Source organism: Seriola lalandi, unplaced genomic scaffold (genome assembly GCF_002814215.2).
Source record: "Seriola lalandi dorsalis isolate HSWRI2012SDOR001 ecotype SW California unplaced genomic scaffold, Sedor1 jcf7180002054972, whole genome shotgun sequence".
NCBI classification, from domain to species: domain Eukaryota; kingdom Metazoa; phylum Chordata; class Actinopteri; order Carangiformes; family Carangidae; genus Seriola; species Seriola lalandi.
This window is the reverse complement of record NW_019525660.1, coordinates 576,857-595,123: the sequence shown is the minus strand read 5'-3', so window position 1 is coordinate 595,123 and position 18,267 is coordinate 576,857.

Here is an 18,267-nt window from a genome sequence, read left to right as displayed (position 1 = left end):
CAACCCATCTGGATTATGTTCACTGGCTACATTTTGTTCCAAAGCAGGAAACAGTTGACTTTATAGCACAATGATAAAAAACGTGAAGAGATGGTTGGTGGGCAGTTGGGTTTATATCAGAGAACAGGTTTTACATCCAGTCTTATGCTTCTATTTAAGACCTGGGCTTTCCCTCTAATCTTAGTTAAGATACATGTTTCCTCATTATGTTAATAAAAAGTCCAGCACTACATTTTTTTCTTGAAACAAATATTTGCTATTGAAAATTAGTTTTACTGGCACCGTTGGTGTCCATGCAGGTTTCCCTTTGTGCTGCTGCAAGCCTCAGCCTTTTGCAACCTTTGCATCCGCAATACAATGCAGAAACACTACATCTGTTCTTTTGTTCTCTTTGTGTTATGGGCTACTATGCTGCTTTCATTATTTCATACGAAACAAAACAGTCATGGATGTTGTTATAATGCAGAAGAAGAATACTACGAAAAGGCAACATAGTGACAACATAATTTTTTCACCTTGATAGCTGATTGCAGCAGCACATGTGCAGCTGTTTACGACACCAGTGTTCACTTCTGAATCAAATGATAACAGATGTTTGCGTTTGCATTTTTTATTCAGATTAAAACTACTGCACAAATAATATACTGTGATATATGGTTACATGAAGAATAACATCAACAAAAAACAGTTCTTTTATGTTGTGTGTAGCATATCTCAAAGGATGCAATAATCTATCAATACTGTTTTTTGCATTTATTAGTACTTATAATTTGATTGAGACATTTGTGTGATAATACACTTTAAATAAATCTTTACTTGACCTTACTTGATATGTTATGCCTTTGTTTGCAGAATAATTTTAGACTAAATTAATGTGAAAGATTTTTAAGTGCAGAATATTTCATGAAATACAGAATGGTATGTGTAATCATTTGGAAGCCATTTTCTGCCACACAAAGTAAATGAATAAAAAATTATTATATAATTTTTATTCTCATAATTCTCATGGCTTACTACTAAAATCTTTAGTAATGAAATAAATTCAGATGTGCCAGAAATGAGTCAAAGAAAATACTCAGAGGCTACTAGACTCAGACTTATATATTGTAGCCTACAATATATAACCTATAGAAAGTCTCCATAAGATTTTCTTTGCCTCCAACATCCCAGTCAACAGATGGTTTACAATGATCCTTTGTCCGTGTCCACCAAGAAGATTCTGAAGTAAAAGGACAAGGAGAGTTTCATTGGAAAAAAAATGGTTCAGTTTAATTGCTCATGCGTCTGCCAATAAGAACACCCAGAAGTGACTTTGAAGTGGCAGCAAACGTAACGCTTCTCAGTAGCTTTTGTAGCATATGAGCTTGTTGCATTGCCACTGCAGATCCCCTTTGCATCTATTTTTGATGCTGGTGCCGAAGTGGGACATCAAGGCTAATTTGAGTGAGTGCCACTGTTAGTCAGACTATCAACATCAGCATGAAAGCTGCATGGCTGTTAAAAATATAAATATAAACTGCAGGGGGATTAATCATTAAGATGTAAAAAGAAAATTAGCTGCCCATCATCTTGAATGATTTGGAAGGTTGATTGCTCTGCCTGTCAACCTTCTCGATGAGATCTTGCTGTTTGGGATGTCTCCCCCTTTTCCCAAGCTCAGAATACATAAAAACTGTCGCCTTTGCAAAGGATATACTACATGCACAACTAAAAACAGTCCATACAGAGCCGTGCATTGCATGATGAACATGGCACAAGATAAACAGCAACTCACTTACCAACTGTCTGGGAGACTTACAGCTGGTAAACTGTGCGTATGACTCAGTGAAGAGCTTTATATCACTTCAAAAAAGTGACACCTTCATCCTCCCCCTCCTCCTCCTCCTCCGTAAAATGATTAATTCTATCCTTAAAAGGCAAATCCTGAATTGTGTTTGTGACATGGATACAAACTAAGACCCAAAAGTGTTGAGAAAAAATGACTCAACTTACATATTGCACACTATCTGCTGTGTACACTCTACCTTTTCACTCTTTAACTTTACAGAAATTATAATTACAATGTAAAAAGGCCTTGACTGGACAGTATTTTAATATAAATGATCTGTGAACATTTACGATTGTTAAGGTGGATGTGAAATAGTAGTGATTGTCAAACTATACATCTTGTAATGAAAGAGAGGTGGTGTTGGTGTTTGTCTGTCATTAAATCATTCAAACTGAGTTCAAGAGGACTTGAATGACAGAATCAAACACATTAACCGGCTAAATATCCCCAGGAAATATGAGCATATCGGACAATGGGACGTTAAGTAAGTACAGGGTGGTGGATGGGTGAATAATCTGACATTTATGTTTCATGTCCCATCACAGGCCTGCAATCAACTTTTTCTGTAGCACAAGTTTCTTGTGTTTACCTTAAAATGCCCTGCACAGACACTGTAGAAAATGAGAACTTAAAAAATGTCAGCACTGAATGTAAAAAAAAATAAATAAATTGAACGTCATCTGAGGTGTAGCAGAATCATCCAATATTGACATCTTTGTTCTCAGATAAGGTGGAGCAAACCCAATATCAGCCCTGTGACCTGTATGGTAGTTTAAGTTGGAGTTGGACTTGCAAATTCTTGGTAAAGTGATGAGTCTTCAGAAGATAGTGAGAGTACAAATCAACAGCACGTGACATGAATTATACTGCGGGATATGTTTGAGTATTTTGATGTTCTTGCAGTGACTCATTGGTTGTCATTGGAATTCACTGGGGATTTGAGCATTGGCACTTTCAAAATGTGCATTTTCAAAAAAGTCGTCGCTCTCAAGAACTGAAACTCAAATTGGTCCTCAAAAATAAAGTACAACAGCACATGCACACACTGCCTCTTGATTTTGTCACTTAGAAGGACACTGAATACTTTCATTCCCGACTATGTCTATCCTACCAACCCTAACTTTAACCCAGTTATAACCTTGACAACCTTAATGATTATTGTAGACTAATTGTAGATTAGATGCTAATAATAATAGTAGATTATTGTAGTCACCCCAAATGACAGGAGAGTCCTCGAAATGTGACCAGATTTGTTCCCAGAGTGGGATCAATACAAATGTAAACATAAATACATTGACGCACAAACACAAAATCAATGTTGTCATTTGTTTATGCTGAATGTTTTAACATTGTGAGAAATTATTTCCTTTGCTTCAACCCTGTGTTGAATAATACAAATGTGTGAGTGCTCAGTGAGGCAGTGTTCAGTCCTCAGCCTGAAGGTCACGTCCCTCTTTCAAATGAGGGCCAGAGGGCACAGACTCTTGGACAGCAGGACGCATCCAAAGGGAGTTTCCACACATAATGGGCTCTAACACCCGTTGCAGAGAGAACAGGGGGTGTTTACTTTGTTGACTGACCTTGCACCCTCTCACTCCCTGCAGGGTAGACATTGATTGTGTATGATCTGTTCCAGCATCCAGCACTGAGTTGTCTGAAGCAGGGTCAAACAAACGACACATCCACTTTGACACAGCGCGTTTTAAAAATTTTAATTTTCTTTATTTGTTGTTCAAACATTTGTTTAACAATGGAAATGTATGTCATTATTGCAAAATATTAACAGTTGTTTGATTGGACATGACTTCCTTATGGAATGGACGGGATATATTTACATTATACAGAAACTAAACTGGATTAATTTAATTTTAGAAAAAGGAAAAAAGACATTTTGTCTGCACTATTTCATTGATGTGTGTTTGCTTCAAAGTAAAATGATTGATTAAAATAAGATGGGATTCCTTACTGCTGCAAATTTGGATTCCATTCATTCACCCTAACCCATTGTTGTTGCAATGTTCAAAATGTGGATGAAGACGCTGTGTACTGACAGTAATTACAATAAACCTCCTGCTGCTCTTGGATTTGTTGAAAAATATGACATGATATTTGTTGGACTTGATTTATGGTGAAAACAATCCAAACATTTGATAAGCGTTTAATAGATTTCCTGAATAATGTAGCCCAAAAACTACAGATTGAATACATGCATTTGTATAAAGAATAAAAATGAAACTGCCTCATTCATTCAGTCTGAGCCTTTGGATTTTGTAAAATGAAAAAACCGTCAGCTCTATTTGAGAAAGCTTTGAAAAGAAAACAGCGAGTTCAGCAGATTTGACAGGGAGGATAAGGAGCATGATAGATCACCTTGAGAACGCCGAATGCTACTCAGAAATCCATCCATTCAAATACATCAGCCTTTGCATTTAAACATGTGGATGTAAATACGTCTTCCTGTGCCATGAAAGCAGAGGTAACTAAAACAAATGCACACTGTCTACGCATATATTTACCATGATTCATTGGTCAAACAAGCAGATGTTGGTAAGTCAATCTAGCTTTTTTCTTCCTAATGGATGAAATTAAGACACTTTTTTTTTTTTGTCCCATTTGACAATTTTTGACTTCTCTTCCACTTTTTTTTTCCCACACCGTTGCAAAACTCTCACCTGAATTTGATGCTTTTCTTTTCTTTTCTTTTCTTTTCTTGCTGCTTCAGACTGGGACACGATTGTTTTAGGAACCAAAAAAAAAAACCTGGTTAGGTCTAAAGCTTTGAGACTCTGATCTACCAGTGTTTTGATTGTTTGGTTGTTTTTTTTTTCTTCAAGAATTATCAGCTGTTATGTATAGTAACAATGCAACTTAGCATAGATGTGCTAAAGGTGATGTGTGAAACAATTTTGTACAAAAAGCTATAACACAGGAAAATTCCACATTTTTTCTTTTTCTTTTAATAACTTCATCATTAGTGAAATGAGGATTAACGCATTGCATCCACTTTCGCTGGCTAACCGATATGGCTAAAGTTAGCTAGCACTAGCTACCCTCTCAAACTAAAATATACTGAGAGATGGCCTATTTGTGGACCCTTTTCTATTTTATTTACCACATCCTACTTGGTGACCAACTTAGTTCCTTTAAATTACCAGTCCCTCCAGAAAGTCACAATGTCGTGATCGCAATAATCAATGCAAATTCAACCAATCCCCATGAACTCCGCGCGACCTTGCATTTTTATCCAATCACCGCAACTTTTTAGCATATTTGACCAATCATCATAGTTTCCCGTGAGTTGAACCAATCATACCAGTCCCTGCGCAAACTCTTGATGTATGTCACCAAACTCACTTCCTTGTTTTTGGTTTTGAAGCACATTGTGAAACTGTAGACATGTGTGACATGAACGTCTCACATTTCCAAACTTAAATTACTGTTAAAGACCGTGTAAAACATTCCCCGATGTTGTGCATGCAAGCGAGGGTAAATTGTTTTGTACCACGTGCAACATTGTAGTGGAACCATAGGTGTAGTGCTGCCGGGGCGTCCTGGAATGATGCTCCACTACGTTTTCTCTCCAGGTGAAATAGAATATCTACAGTTCACATAATCCGGTTGATAATTATATACATTTTAATAGATTGAAGATCTGATCATCACTAAAGCTTATGTCATGTAGAGAGCTTGTAAAAACAAATTAAATGGTCAAAGTTTTCATGTTGACATTTAAGGTGTATTGAATGATTTCCAAACGCCAATCACACAGTAACACCTAAGAGAACATTCCACCTTAAAATTGTCAGGTAGCTGCCGGTGGCCTCTGAGCTGCTCAGTGATGAAAGGATTTCATAGGCAGAAATCTTTTCCTAATCCTAGCCAAGTAGCTTTTCTGTCTAAACCAAACCAAGCCATGACCATTTATTATTGTAACCATGACAACCAAGGTCCAGTGCACCTGCTGCCGTAGTGGCACTATTGCAGGAGACATCCCTGTGAGTCGTATCAGAGGGTTGAAAAAAAAAAACGACCTATGTGGTTGTTCAGGATGGAGGACTTGTTGTGCTGAACACCTGCATGGATCTTTCCCACAGCAGACGCTTTGACTCTGTTCTAACAATAACAGCACAGGTGGTACTAATGACATTAATGATGACTCTGCTCTATTTGTGTGTCCCACTGAGCCAGCATGCGCATAAGCAAGGACTTAGAAGCACAGCTAAATGGATTGCATCCATTTTTAATGTTAGTAGTTACACCAGTGATTTTCCTGCCATGACATATCAAAATGTCTGCTGTGAAAATGGCCTATTGCCATTAGTACATGCTACTAGGCCACCTTATGAGAATCAGGCTGAAGGCATCTGCCTCTCCAGGGTTATTTCTGTTTGGAATATGTACTATAAAGGTTTGCACTTGTGATCATTTCAGATAAAATGTTGATGATAAATGATAAAATCCATTAAATGCTAGAGGTTGAGTTACAATACCTGGTCATATATGGCACAGCAACAAATAGCCCCAAAAGACACAATGTGACACTATCAATATGGTTATTCACTGTCTCATACAGACATCTGCAGAAGAGCTTGGGTTATGCAAATTTGTATTGTTATTATTATTATGATTAAATATTATGAAGACTAGCCTAAATATAATGACCCATCTTCTAAGTGCAGTAAAATCTTTGTGTTTGTCTCTTTATTTGTATTGTGATCTTTTTATTCCTTACCTCCTTAACTGTTTTGGACTCAACCCTTTATTCTTTGTCAAATGTGCTATAAACAGGTGCTGTACATGCCCCCATGCACAATTCCAGGTGCACAACCACACACAAAATCTCATGATGACACCTCATCAGCCAAGGGCAAACTGCCAAGCTCCACACACTCTGCCTGTCTCAGAGAAAAGCTGTGGATTTGTTGAGGTGCACCGGGGTGGACGTCACTATCACACAGCCACCAAAACAGAATAGATGCAGTCTGACATAGCTACACCAGTCTACCCTGTTGGATCCTAATTCAAAACCAGGTAAAGTCTAAAAACTGTTTGTCAGCTAAACGCAAAAATGCTGTAAACATTGTTTACATCTGATGGAGTGGATACAATCATCCTGCATGGATGTTTTCATCCTTTGACTGTAAAGGGGGTATTTTATATAACATTTGATTACCTTTCTGTTCCTCCAGGTGGGAGGTTTATTTACAGAAAAATGATGTAGATGTTGGAAAGAAATCTGTTGTCTTCCTCAGGGCCACTTCAACAGCATGAATATTGGCTGACACAGGAAACTGAGGTGTTTTTACAGGTCACATGCTGACCGCAGGTGGGTGTTTAAAACAATCTCTTAAAAGAAAGAAAATGTGTGTTTTATAAAATTGATCAGAAACTAAAGGCTGCAGTTACTAATTTAATGTATCTGATACTGCATTCTAGAGTTAATGACACGTGAAATTTGTTCATCCATATGCATTCAGAATGTAGTTTGCATCTCACAGTCTTTTGTGCGTTGCACAAATGCAGTGTTTCAGTGCAGTTGTTAAAATGTGACTGTAGCCTACACATTTACAGGGTGTGAAAAACAGATTCCTCATTATCAAAATGTTCAGTGTTGGCAGCTTGGTACTGACAATGCAGCTATAGTCACGCTGTCAACGGGGCAGATACAAGATGAGAGTTGGTAATGATATAAGTCGCTTGTGACTCCCTGCAGAGTAGAAAAAAAAAAAAACCTTCACTCTTTTACTGAAGTTTACCAAAATGCCCAAATTTGTAAAAGGAAAATTGAAAGTAAATAACTCAATTACTCTCTCTCGGGTTTCCTAACTGTTTTCAGCAGAGTCCTTAAAACATTTTGTTTGGGTTTGGCAGCGTTATGAGGCTAAAAATGTTCTAAAGACCAGCATTTATTTTCTTGCCTCGTAAAAGCTGAAATACCTCTGTTGTAAACTTCAAACAGCTGTTAGATGACCATGGTTTGTCCTTTCTAGAGTACAAGACTCAAACCTCGTCCAAACAGAAGCGTGGCCACTGATAATTTTGTATTGTTTTATGCACAACCACCTGTCCAATGGCTGGTAAAGTTTAACTGGTGCATCACTTGAGAAATTTCACAACTCCCAGGTGTCTGCGCGTGCATGTGTGCATTTATATAAACAAGACAGCATTACTTACCACCCAGAAAGATTTCTTACTTACAGATCCATATATATATAACTTTTTTAGACAATTATTGCTCTTATCCTGCTGGTTATGCAATTTTTGGAAATTCTGTCAAAATAATTTTCTTGATGTAAAAAAAAAAAGATAAATCCTGTAGTTGTAGGTCTATAATACCACCCCAACCCCAGGTATTGTATCAATTCCTCCCCCTAAAGAGCATTCTAAACTTCATGTTGTACATAAAAGACATGAGCCTTTTTAGAAATTCTTGTTAAGGTTCATTGATAGGGCCTCTGTTAGGCACAGCAGTGCTTTGAGCAAAATGCTAATTCCAGAATACTAACTGGCTCACGATGACATGCTGACAGAAGCAGGTATATGTTTACTCTAGTCACCATATGTTAGCATGTATACATGCTAATTGTCCCTAATTAGCACTAATCACAAAGTGCAGCTGTCTGATGAGAATGACATTAGTTTTACAGGTTATAAATGAAAGTATGAAATTTTGATGTGGTGATGGTGCTATATGACAAATCATTTTAGTTTAATATTAATGTACAAATAATACATAACAATCCAGCCAGTAGTTATAGAGATATTTCAGTCTAGGAGGTCTAACAGACAAACCGTCATTGTCATCCATACAACTATGCCACTAGTATGGCTTAAAAATAAATGGACAGCACTTTACAATACAGCAACTGCACAGTACCAGTATACTGTATGCTGAGTGATAATATAGTAAGGACCAAAAGTTTGAATTACAGGTTTCAGAATGACCTTACCTCTTGTGCGTAAAGGTAAAAGGTGAATTAAAAATTAGGTACAAAGCATTGATCCATCAAAAATAACATGATTTGTGATAATGGACGTCCTACTAGAAACACCAATAAAATGTTACACGGAACAGGTAATTCAAACAACTAATTACTTTAGATTTAACACCATCTAATCGATATCAATATGTATCACTTCACATATTATTTGTAAAGTTTCTATGTTAAAGAAATCAAAGTAAACCAAGTAATCTCATCATACTGTGTATAAGAGTTGAAACATGGCCATAAAATGAATCAATCATTCATCTTACCCATTGAATAAATGTTAATTCATTTATTGACACACTGTCAGAGCTGTCACATACCGTACACTTAATATTATGTTGAATCATATAATTTAATATAGAACAGGACAGACATAGCAGTGACCAGAATACCACGAGCACTGGGGCAAATATTTGGTGAATTTGTAAAACAAAACAAATAAAAACCGAAAACTAAAAAAAATTTGACATCCTGTAGAAATGGAATTCTATGTGATGGATGGTACTAACAACCACTTACCATCCTACTAACCAGCACCATAGTTGCAATAAAAATTACTGTAATCAGGGATCTAATCGATGTACAGAGAGTCCAGTAACTTGTTAACTACGTCAGTGCAGAGACATAATATTATCTTCCCCTCCTCCTCCTCCTCCTCCTCCTCCTCCCCTTCCTCATCCTCCAGCTCAGTCCTTTCATCTCCCCTCACCAGACGCTGACGCACTGTAGTTCCTGTTAATGTGGGACTGAGCGCTTTCCAGTAAGCGAGGGCAATCTGAGGCATTGTTGAAGCTGGGGCTGGTTTTAGTTGACACTTGTAGTGCAGTGATTCAGCAGCATCTTCCCAGCATCTAATCTCTATGTCACCACTGAAGCGGCCAGATCTCTCTCCATTCTGCATGGCTGGTAACGCAATTAACTTGTTCCTTATCAGTCCAAAGGCTCCTTTTCAATGCCTTTCATCACTCAGAGGACTGAAGGGGATCAGAATTTGAGCGCACAGTTTCCACTCATCAGTAAGAAACATGTTTGTGCTAATAGTTTCACTTAGCAACTATAAAGGTGCCATCATATCACGGATTAATTAATTCAGACAAATAACCAAATTCATTGAGAATGTAACAGTTTGACGTTTTGGGAGTTTATCGCTACAAACAACACATCTCATATCATGTGGGAGACACTGGTCTATATTCAAGCGAATCCTGCTTTTTTTTATCTTTTTTTTTTTTTTCCCAGCTGTAATTACAATGCCGCTGAATAAGTTGCCACAGCGCAGGTATAATTGAGACTACCTGTCAGTTCTGATGCGAGTGCATGACTATCATACAGAACACACCGTGCTGCAGTTTTCACTTTGAGACATGAATGCTCATAGTCACAGCGAGGCGTCTGAGCGTGCGCTGCTCAAGTGAACCAGGCACCAGCATGCGACTTGTAGCTGCAGTGCATTTACTCTTTTAACTAATAGAGCTAGCCCAGATGTCTCTTCCTTCCCAAAGTCCAAGCTTGCACCCGTTCCCCTCCCTCCACTTTATATCCTGTTGTGTGGTTCACCGTGGAAAGTACTTCAGTGCCTGTAATTTTGTGCCTGCAGCTACTGGAAAACTTGCTTGCCATTATTTGGCAGGCACAGTTTTTCAAAGACCGATAGCATTTGCAGGAATGAGAACAAACAACGTAAACACCCCAGTGAAAATCACTTGTTTATAAAATGTGAAGCATTTTAATCACTAGAATGTGAAAAATTTCCAGCAACTATTAAAATGTGAAAAATTTGAATCACTGCTGCAAACACTGCTGTAAAGGTGGTGCGCAATAGAGGCTACTTTGTGACATTTAATTCAGGATTATTAATAGAAAAAGGTCATGAATTACATAGAGTCAAAAAATCCCACTTTTGGAACAAAACAGAAATGTAAACCATGTGCACTTCCTTTTGTCAAAAAGAAAAAAAGAAAGAAAATATCTGCAATGCTTTGTCTTTTATAGATATGGAAATTATTATGCAACACTTCATCTGTCAGTGAGGATACAAAATGATTGCTGATAACGTTTGAGTTTTTGTTAATTAGGAGTTAGTGAATGTGTGAAGAAGTGGTTTGGATACAGCTTTGATATCTACTTCACAGCAACAAACAGCTATATTAGTTTGGCATGTTTGTAACACCACATCAGTATGTGCTGAAGATTAAAAACTTTTAAAAGTAATGTACAGTCCATGTTGCCCTCTCCTGCAGTAAAGCGCCGCCACCACCACAGCTGCACCATTTCGATGAAACTTAACGAGGAGTGGTCAGCCTTGGAGGCTGCAGCCATGTGTGACAGTGCTTCCTCTCTCTCGCTCCATCTCTTCCTGTTGCATATTTCATCCTCAGTCACCTTTTAGTGGTTGTGGAGACTCCAAATGTCACTGATTTCTATCATCCGAATCCCCCAAAGCCCTCATATGGACATTACAGAAGAAAAAAAAAAAAAATCACCTCACACTTTAAGAGCTACAGCATCACACAAAACACACCCGTGGGTGCACTGCACAGCATTTATGATCTATATCACAATTAGAAATCAAAGGTCTCCCTCAGTGAAAAATGTCAGTTGGGTTTGAAAGAGTTCAAGTCTTTTTTATCCCCCTGGTATGGGAATAGATGGAGAAAGGGTAAATGGTAATGATTCTCTCAAAAGCTTCTTGATGTCTTTCTGGACCTCTTAACTGTTAGTGGTGGAGGCTACAGTGATGCATGTTGCTAATGTTTTAATTACTGTCACTTTAAAGTATATACAGAATAAAACAACTCAGAATTGGGAAATGTGGATCAATGAACAAATATTTTGGTTTGTTTACACGGTTTTTACTCATGTGGTAATGCTGGTTATTTATTTATCATATAAATACTGCACTACTCTGAATATAATAAGAAAGACAACCCTGATTTTGCAGCACTGTGCTTTGGAAAAATAGTTTTTGAACAATAAGAAACACTTTCATAAAATAAGGTAGGCAAATATACCATATTTGTCATTTGTTAAATGTACTAGCACATAAAAATGAATAAATAAAAAAAATAAATTCTATTTTTCCTGCACTCCCGTCGGGTCTTGCACATTATATATTTACAATGATACAACTCTTACAATTTGAATAGGACACAACATGCAAAAGGTACACAAAACCTTAGTAGTTACCAATGAATGAGTGCGGAACAACTCAAGACCCAAGTGCTTATTAATGACTCCCATTTATAAAACATTACTTGAAAATATAAATGAGTTATACAATATTTATAACTATATTTTTTCTTTCATAGTTCCTCTTGATAAATGTTACCTCATAGCATGACAGTAAGCTGACATGGAGAAAAATCCCATCCAATAGCATTAACACAGATTAATCACCAATCTGTGAAACCTGCAGCTTCACAGTTTTCAAAGTGACATATGAGGCAACATGTTACAACACTGCAAAACCAAAAATCCCTTCAGAGGATTAACTTCAGGCAATTGTCCATTTTATCCCCCACTGCTGATCTATAAATATGTCACAGCCACCAAAATGCTGGCATTTACTGTATGGGAGGATGACATTTGTCTTTGTGTGAAATACTCAGCTGAGACAATTAAAACCTCTGCATGTGGAAGCTAAATAAGGCTCTGACTGTCAGAGCAGTCTAGTCTGTTCCCACTGACTCCAGCGTAATGTTTAACACAAGGACCGGGAGCAGAGAAAACTCTCTGCTTAAACTAACATACACAATGTGTCAAATTTAACAGTTTGTAGTTATTAAACAAATGAGACTGCAACATCTGCCAGTAACAACTGTAGCTGATTTAGTAACCATTAGTAATGTAAAATCCTCACCTCCCCCCACTTAAAATGTTACATAATCTGCAAATGCATTAAATCATTATTTCTACTATTTGCATTGCTTATTAAATGTTGTTCTGTAATGAATGATTCAACTATTAGTGCTGCAATGATCCAGTTTCACAAACTGGATCCGAAAGGGCATCTTAAAAATGATGTTGCCTTAAGGAAACCCACCTAATGTTTGTAGGATCTTTGCCTCAGACACAACAATATGGCTGCGCACAAGATAACAACATCTGCTGTGTGTGCATGAGTCTTTTTCTATTTCTTCTGGAGGCTTTACAGTTTTAATGGAGTTGGTAAACGACCATTACACAGGTCTAATTTTCCCCTTCATAAGTTGCTGCTTATCCTCAAACAAAGCATCATCATGTTTTGTTAATGATCTGCTTTAAACAGTTTGTTAGTTACATGTTTCGTCTCATTCTCGGTAACCACAAGAGTTTGGTGTTTTTCTCAGCATTCATAAAGCAGTGTGCATTGACAGCCATTCATTTGAGAACTTGCATTACAAATCTCTTTGCAATGAGGGCCGCCACTACATCCCCTGTGTGTTAATAATGATAAAATAAGCTTTTGTGCTGTTGCTACTGGGATAAAACTAAATACAATTATAAAATGCAATTTTGGGTGTTACTGTGTCGCTGCTGCAGCCACCATGGTAATTAATCAATTCACATTTTTTAAAAATATATTTAAGATTATGTAGCAGAAACCCATGAGTGTATTAAATTGAGCACTTTATTATAAGCCTACTTTATTATTTTATAGTGGTTTATGAATTGAACTTTTCATTTAGAACTATATCCACATTGTTTTGTACAGCTAACAATACGTTTGTGACAAGGAAGGAGCCATTTGTAAGTTTTGCTACTGCTACATAGATAACGTTAGCATTAACAGCTGTTAACCTACTAGCTGAGAAGAAACATTTCAAGTTCAGCATCAAACTTCATTCCTTTTCTATGTCTCCAGTAGTGAAAAGTAACACCAATGTTAAGTCTTGTCTGTAACACGTCTTTTCTTCTACTGAAGTTAGCACGCTAACCAGCTAGCCCAGGCCTATCTCGTCACTTTCCAATAGCGACTCACTGTAGCCTCCAATCTGCCCTGAAGATGTAGCACTACTCAGAGGGTGTATTATAATAAAAAACTGAGGTTATTGCGTCTAACACTGGGTCAAAATGATCATATTTTAGTTCGTTTAAATAACCCTGTGTGTCAGTTGGTACTGGGAAAAGTTTACACAGCATGGAATCAGAGTATATTGCCAATAATGTGATTTATAGTATGTAGAAGAATCTAGGTACAAAACAGGTCCATGAAATTCTAAACGTGGTTACAAACTGTTAATAATAATAATAATAATAATAATAATAATAATAATAATGATAATAGTAATAACTAGAAAATTCCAGGGAAATTTTGAGTGCCACGGGGGCTACTGCCGGGATGAGTACATGATTTATTTCCAGTGTTCAAAAGTCACCCTGATCATATTCTGGTTTTGAGAAATGTCTTGATATAAAAGACTCTGATATAAAACAATGTCACATCCCTCCACCATGTATTATGTGGGAAATATCTCATATTCTGTGTTGTTTTTTTTAATAAAACAAGAGGCAACATGTCTTCAAACTGGCATTTAAAGGGTTAAAATCCTGAAAACTAATAAATATTTGATAGGTTTGAGCAGAACTGAAGTGGTTTAAGAGATGTATGCAAAAAAAGCAGAAAAAAATATTGATATATGATGATTTTATAGCGTTTTCTTTGTGTGTCCTTTTTTGGACGCGAGGAACCCCAGAGGGTACAAAATGTGTTACCAGTGTATACTGACCTGTAACAGTAACTGACATTAGATTTTAAAAATATGTCAAAAAAGACACTTTCTTGCAGAAATCCATACCTTCAGCTGTAACACAGCCAAAATGATCAGCAAATCAAAAAAGAAAAGTGAAGAAAATGTCCAAAAAAGGACAGAGGGACCCCTGAGTGTTAATAAATCCCATGAACCGCTATTTAAATTACCACTATTATGTTTTTTTCGGTGCTAAATTTAACATTACTGGGGAGGAGAGCAACACGACTAGAAGTGACAGCGAGAGACGGCTAGTAGCTTCTCCTCTCCTCTGTCTCAGCGGAGACCATCACAACTTCATTCACTATTTTAACAAAACAAAAAAAAAAGCAACGAAGGAAGCAGTAAATGGACTTACATATTTAAGACCTAACTAAATGTAATTTAAGACCTAACATGCGGCTAATGTAAAGCTAGCAGAGCTTGGAGAGTTGGTTATCTTGTTGCTAGGCGCACGCACGCACGCACACAGGTCAGGAGCTGCCGTTGCCATGGCAATGTGAAAATCTGCCCAGAATTTGGCTTCTACATGGCTTCAAACAACTGCAAATTATGAGAAAACCGTTACTTCTTTTCATAAACCGAAAAGACCGTGCCAGACACTGAAGCCAGAAGTTTCTACAGTCTCTATTTTATTCAGATATTCCTTAAAATCTTAAAATGAGTGAGTAAGCTCAGTGCGAAGACAGAGAGAGATTCTTTTGAAAAAAAAAGACGATTACATTAGGTGTCAATGAGAGTGAGACAGGTATTGCTGCCGGACTCGGCACCCCCGTTTAAATTTTGTGCAGACCCTGCCTGTCAATGTTACATTTTATGAATCCCAACAACTATGTATACATTTTCAGAAAGAATTATTTGTCTCCTTTTTACGGTTTGGCCGCAAGCTCGAGTTAAAAATAAAAATAAAGGTTATTTCTTACTTTGAAAAGTTTACATGTTATGTAAAAACAGTTCCTGTCTTTTTGAGAGAGCAGAAGTTTTCCTCCGTTTTATAGTTTGAATCACATTTCTACGTGCAGGTATGAGAGAGCTGGGTGACTCAGAAAAAAGGTGCAATTTTGTAGAAAAAAGGTGGGTTTCTAAAGAAAATTCCAATGCATTTCTAATGCATTATTTATTCCCAGTTTTTTGGGAATAACTTTGGGAAAAATTGGAATTTTAACACCAAAAGTCATAGTACCCCTTTCGGGATCAAGACGCACGTTTTGATGTATATATTACCGGGGTTTTCTCAAAGCTGCGGGACGAGTTACGCGCCGAAATTTGGCGGAAAAATAATAAACCTGAAACAGAATATTAATAGATGCCTCGGAGCTGAGCACCCGTGGCACTAATAATATTTTTTATGATCATAGAAAAACAATAAAAGAAAATCCCTTGACAGAAAACTTAACAAGCAGGCTGAAAGAGGAACGTGGCTAAATGACAAAATAGTATAGCAAAGAAAGAAACTACACTTAAAGCAGAATTGTGTCTTGACAGGTGATTTGAAGGAGAACACTGTGTCAGCCAGTGTAACAAAGCCAGCATCAGTAGACCCCTGCCTGGAGGTCTGAGGCTGGGCAATGGCTCATAGCCGGTTAAAAGGTCCAAACTATAGCTGGGAGCAAGGCCTTGACAAGCACTAAAAGTTATCAATCAAATTTTAAAATCAATCATGAAACTGACAGGCAACCAATGTAAGGATGTCAGAATAAGAGTAATGTGGTTCCTTGTAATATGGTCTCTCTGAGCTGATTAAAAGCTCTGCTTCAGCACTGAGCTGTGGCTTGTTGGTAAATAAAGTGTCACAGTAATACCAGAAAATATAAAAGCATGTCTGACATGCTTTATATGTTAGTGATAGACATGACTAATCAAATGCTGGCAACATTTAAAACTGAAGAGAACATGACTAAAGTTACTACATCTTCAGTGTGGGTCAAGGGTTTACATTTGATTGAAGATACTGCAGTGTTTTAGGACCAGCCCTCATGATATTTGTCAAAAGATAAAAAGACTGCTGAATTTGTCAAGTTTTCATATTACACTCCTTGAAGCTCTGAGACATCCAGTCCTTTCATGGCTGCCAGAATTATGACATGTCCCCTGAAAGATTTGTATCGTCTTGCTGTTTCACTGTGAGTTCAGACAGTGGTTTCAGGGTTGAGAACATTGCAGTGTGCCAGTTCACCAGCGTATTTTATGGGCTGACTGCCTTGCTCAAGGGTATAATAGAGTCTCTTCATTCTAGGGTCACTGGCACTACCTCCTGTAAATCGAGGAAAAAATGACAAAAAGCCCTTTGTTCTTTTATAAGGAAAACCTTGCGAGGGCGTCTGTATTCATCTTTGAGTAACCTTATTTCACTGACCTTTTATGCACTGCAGCTCCTCTTGTGTGCATGATTTGGTCTTGCTGAATGTCCCAAGGTTCCCTCTGAATCAACCTCCGTCCTCATAATGAAGCTTTATGAAACTGACCAACTTGGCAGCATCCCACATAATGAGAAAATAAGCTTTAAGTTTATGAGCTTTAGTCATAACATAATTTGTGTATTTTCTCTGTGTCTTATCCATCTAACACTGGTTAAAAACGCCTTGATTTAAAAAAAATATTGTTGCAGTGTGCAAGAGTTTAGCATTTTATTAATTGTTTTTATTTATAACAGAATATTAAACGAGGATACAAGTTTTAGCAAGCCATTAAAAAGCTCTTTTGAAGGTCTGTTAAATGACTGAATGAATGATATATTCTTTTTTTGCAGAAACAGCCCATGATGTTAATATTGTGTTTCCTTTGATGGAGCTGTTATCTGCTTTTATGTTTTCTGTATCGCCAGATATCCAACACTGTAGGTCATTGCAAGTGACAGTGACCACAACACTTCATTGAGGAGGGGAAGGTTTCAACCAGTGTGAACTTTTACAAAATACAATGAATAAAAAACACATGAATCACTAGTTATATTCTCAATATTACAATGGCCAGGTAACAATGACCTGGTTACGTAAATTATTGTAACTCTGATCCCTGATAGGCTTTTTATGTGATATTTTGTCAAAAAAATCTCATGGAAAGAAAAGAAAAAGAACGTGGTGAGCACAGTTCTGCTGCTGTAAATATACTCATTGCACAAAATGTGTAGCAGTCTAACACTGAAAATAGTTCCCATTAAATTGACTCCACCGTACTACACTTATGCAACACTGAAATATTTGTAAATGAAAGTGTATATGCAGGACCTGTTTTTAAAGATTTATGTCTTCAGTTGGAACAAATGTGCATCTGTGAGTCTGAGTGTCACAGACAGACTAGAAGTATCAAGTGAAGGACTAACACATTGTTGGTTTTGGTCTTTTCATGACCTTTGAATTTTTTTGACTATAACAACTATATGAAATATTGCCAGGTTGACCTTTAAGTACCTACAATGGGGCAAAAAAGTATTTAGTCAGCCACCAATTGTGCAAGTTCTCCCACTTAAAAAGATGAGAGAGGCCTGTAGTTTTCAAGATTGGTACACTTCAACTATGAGAGACAGAATGGGGGGAAAGAATCCAGGAAATCACATTGTAGGATTTTTAATGAATTAATTGGTAAATTCCTCGGTAAAATAAGTATTTGGTCACCTACAAACAAGCAAGATTTCTGGCTCTCACAGATCTGTAACTTCTTCTTTAAGAGGCTCCTCTGTCCTCCACTCGTTACCTGTATTAATGGCACCTGTTTGAACTCG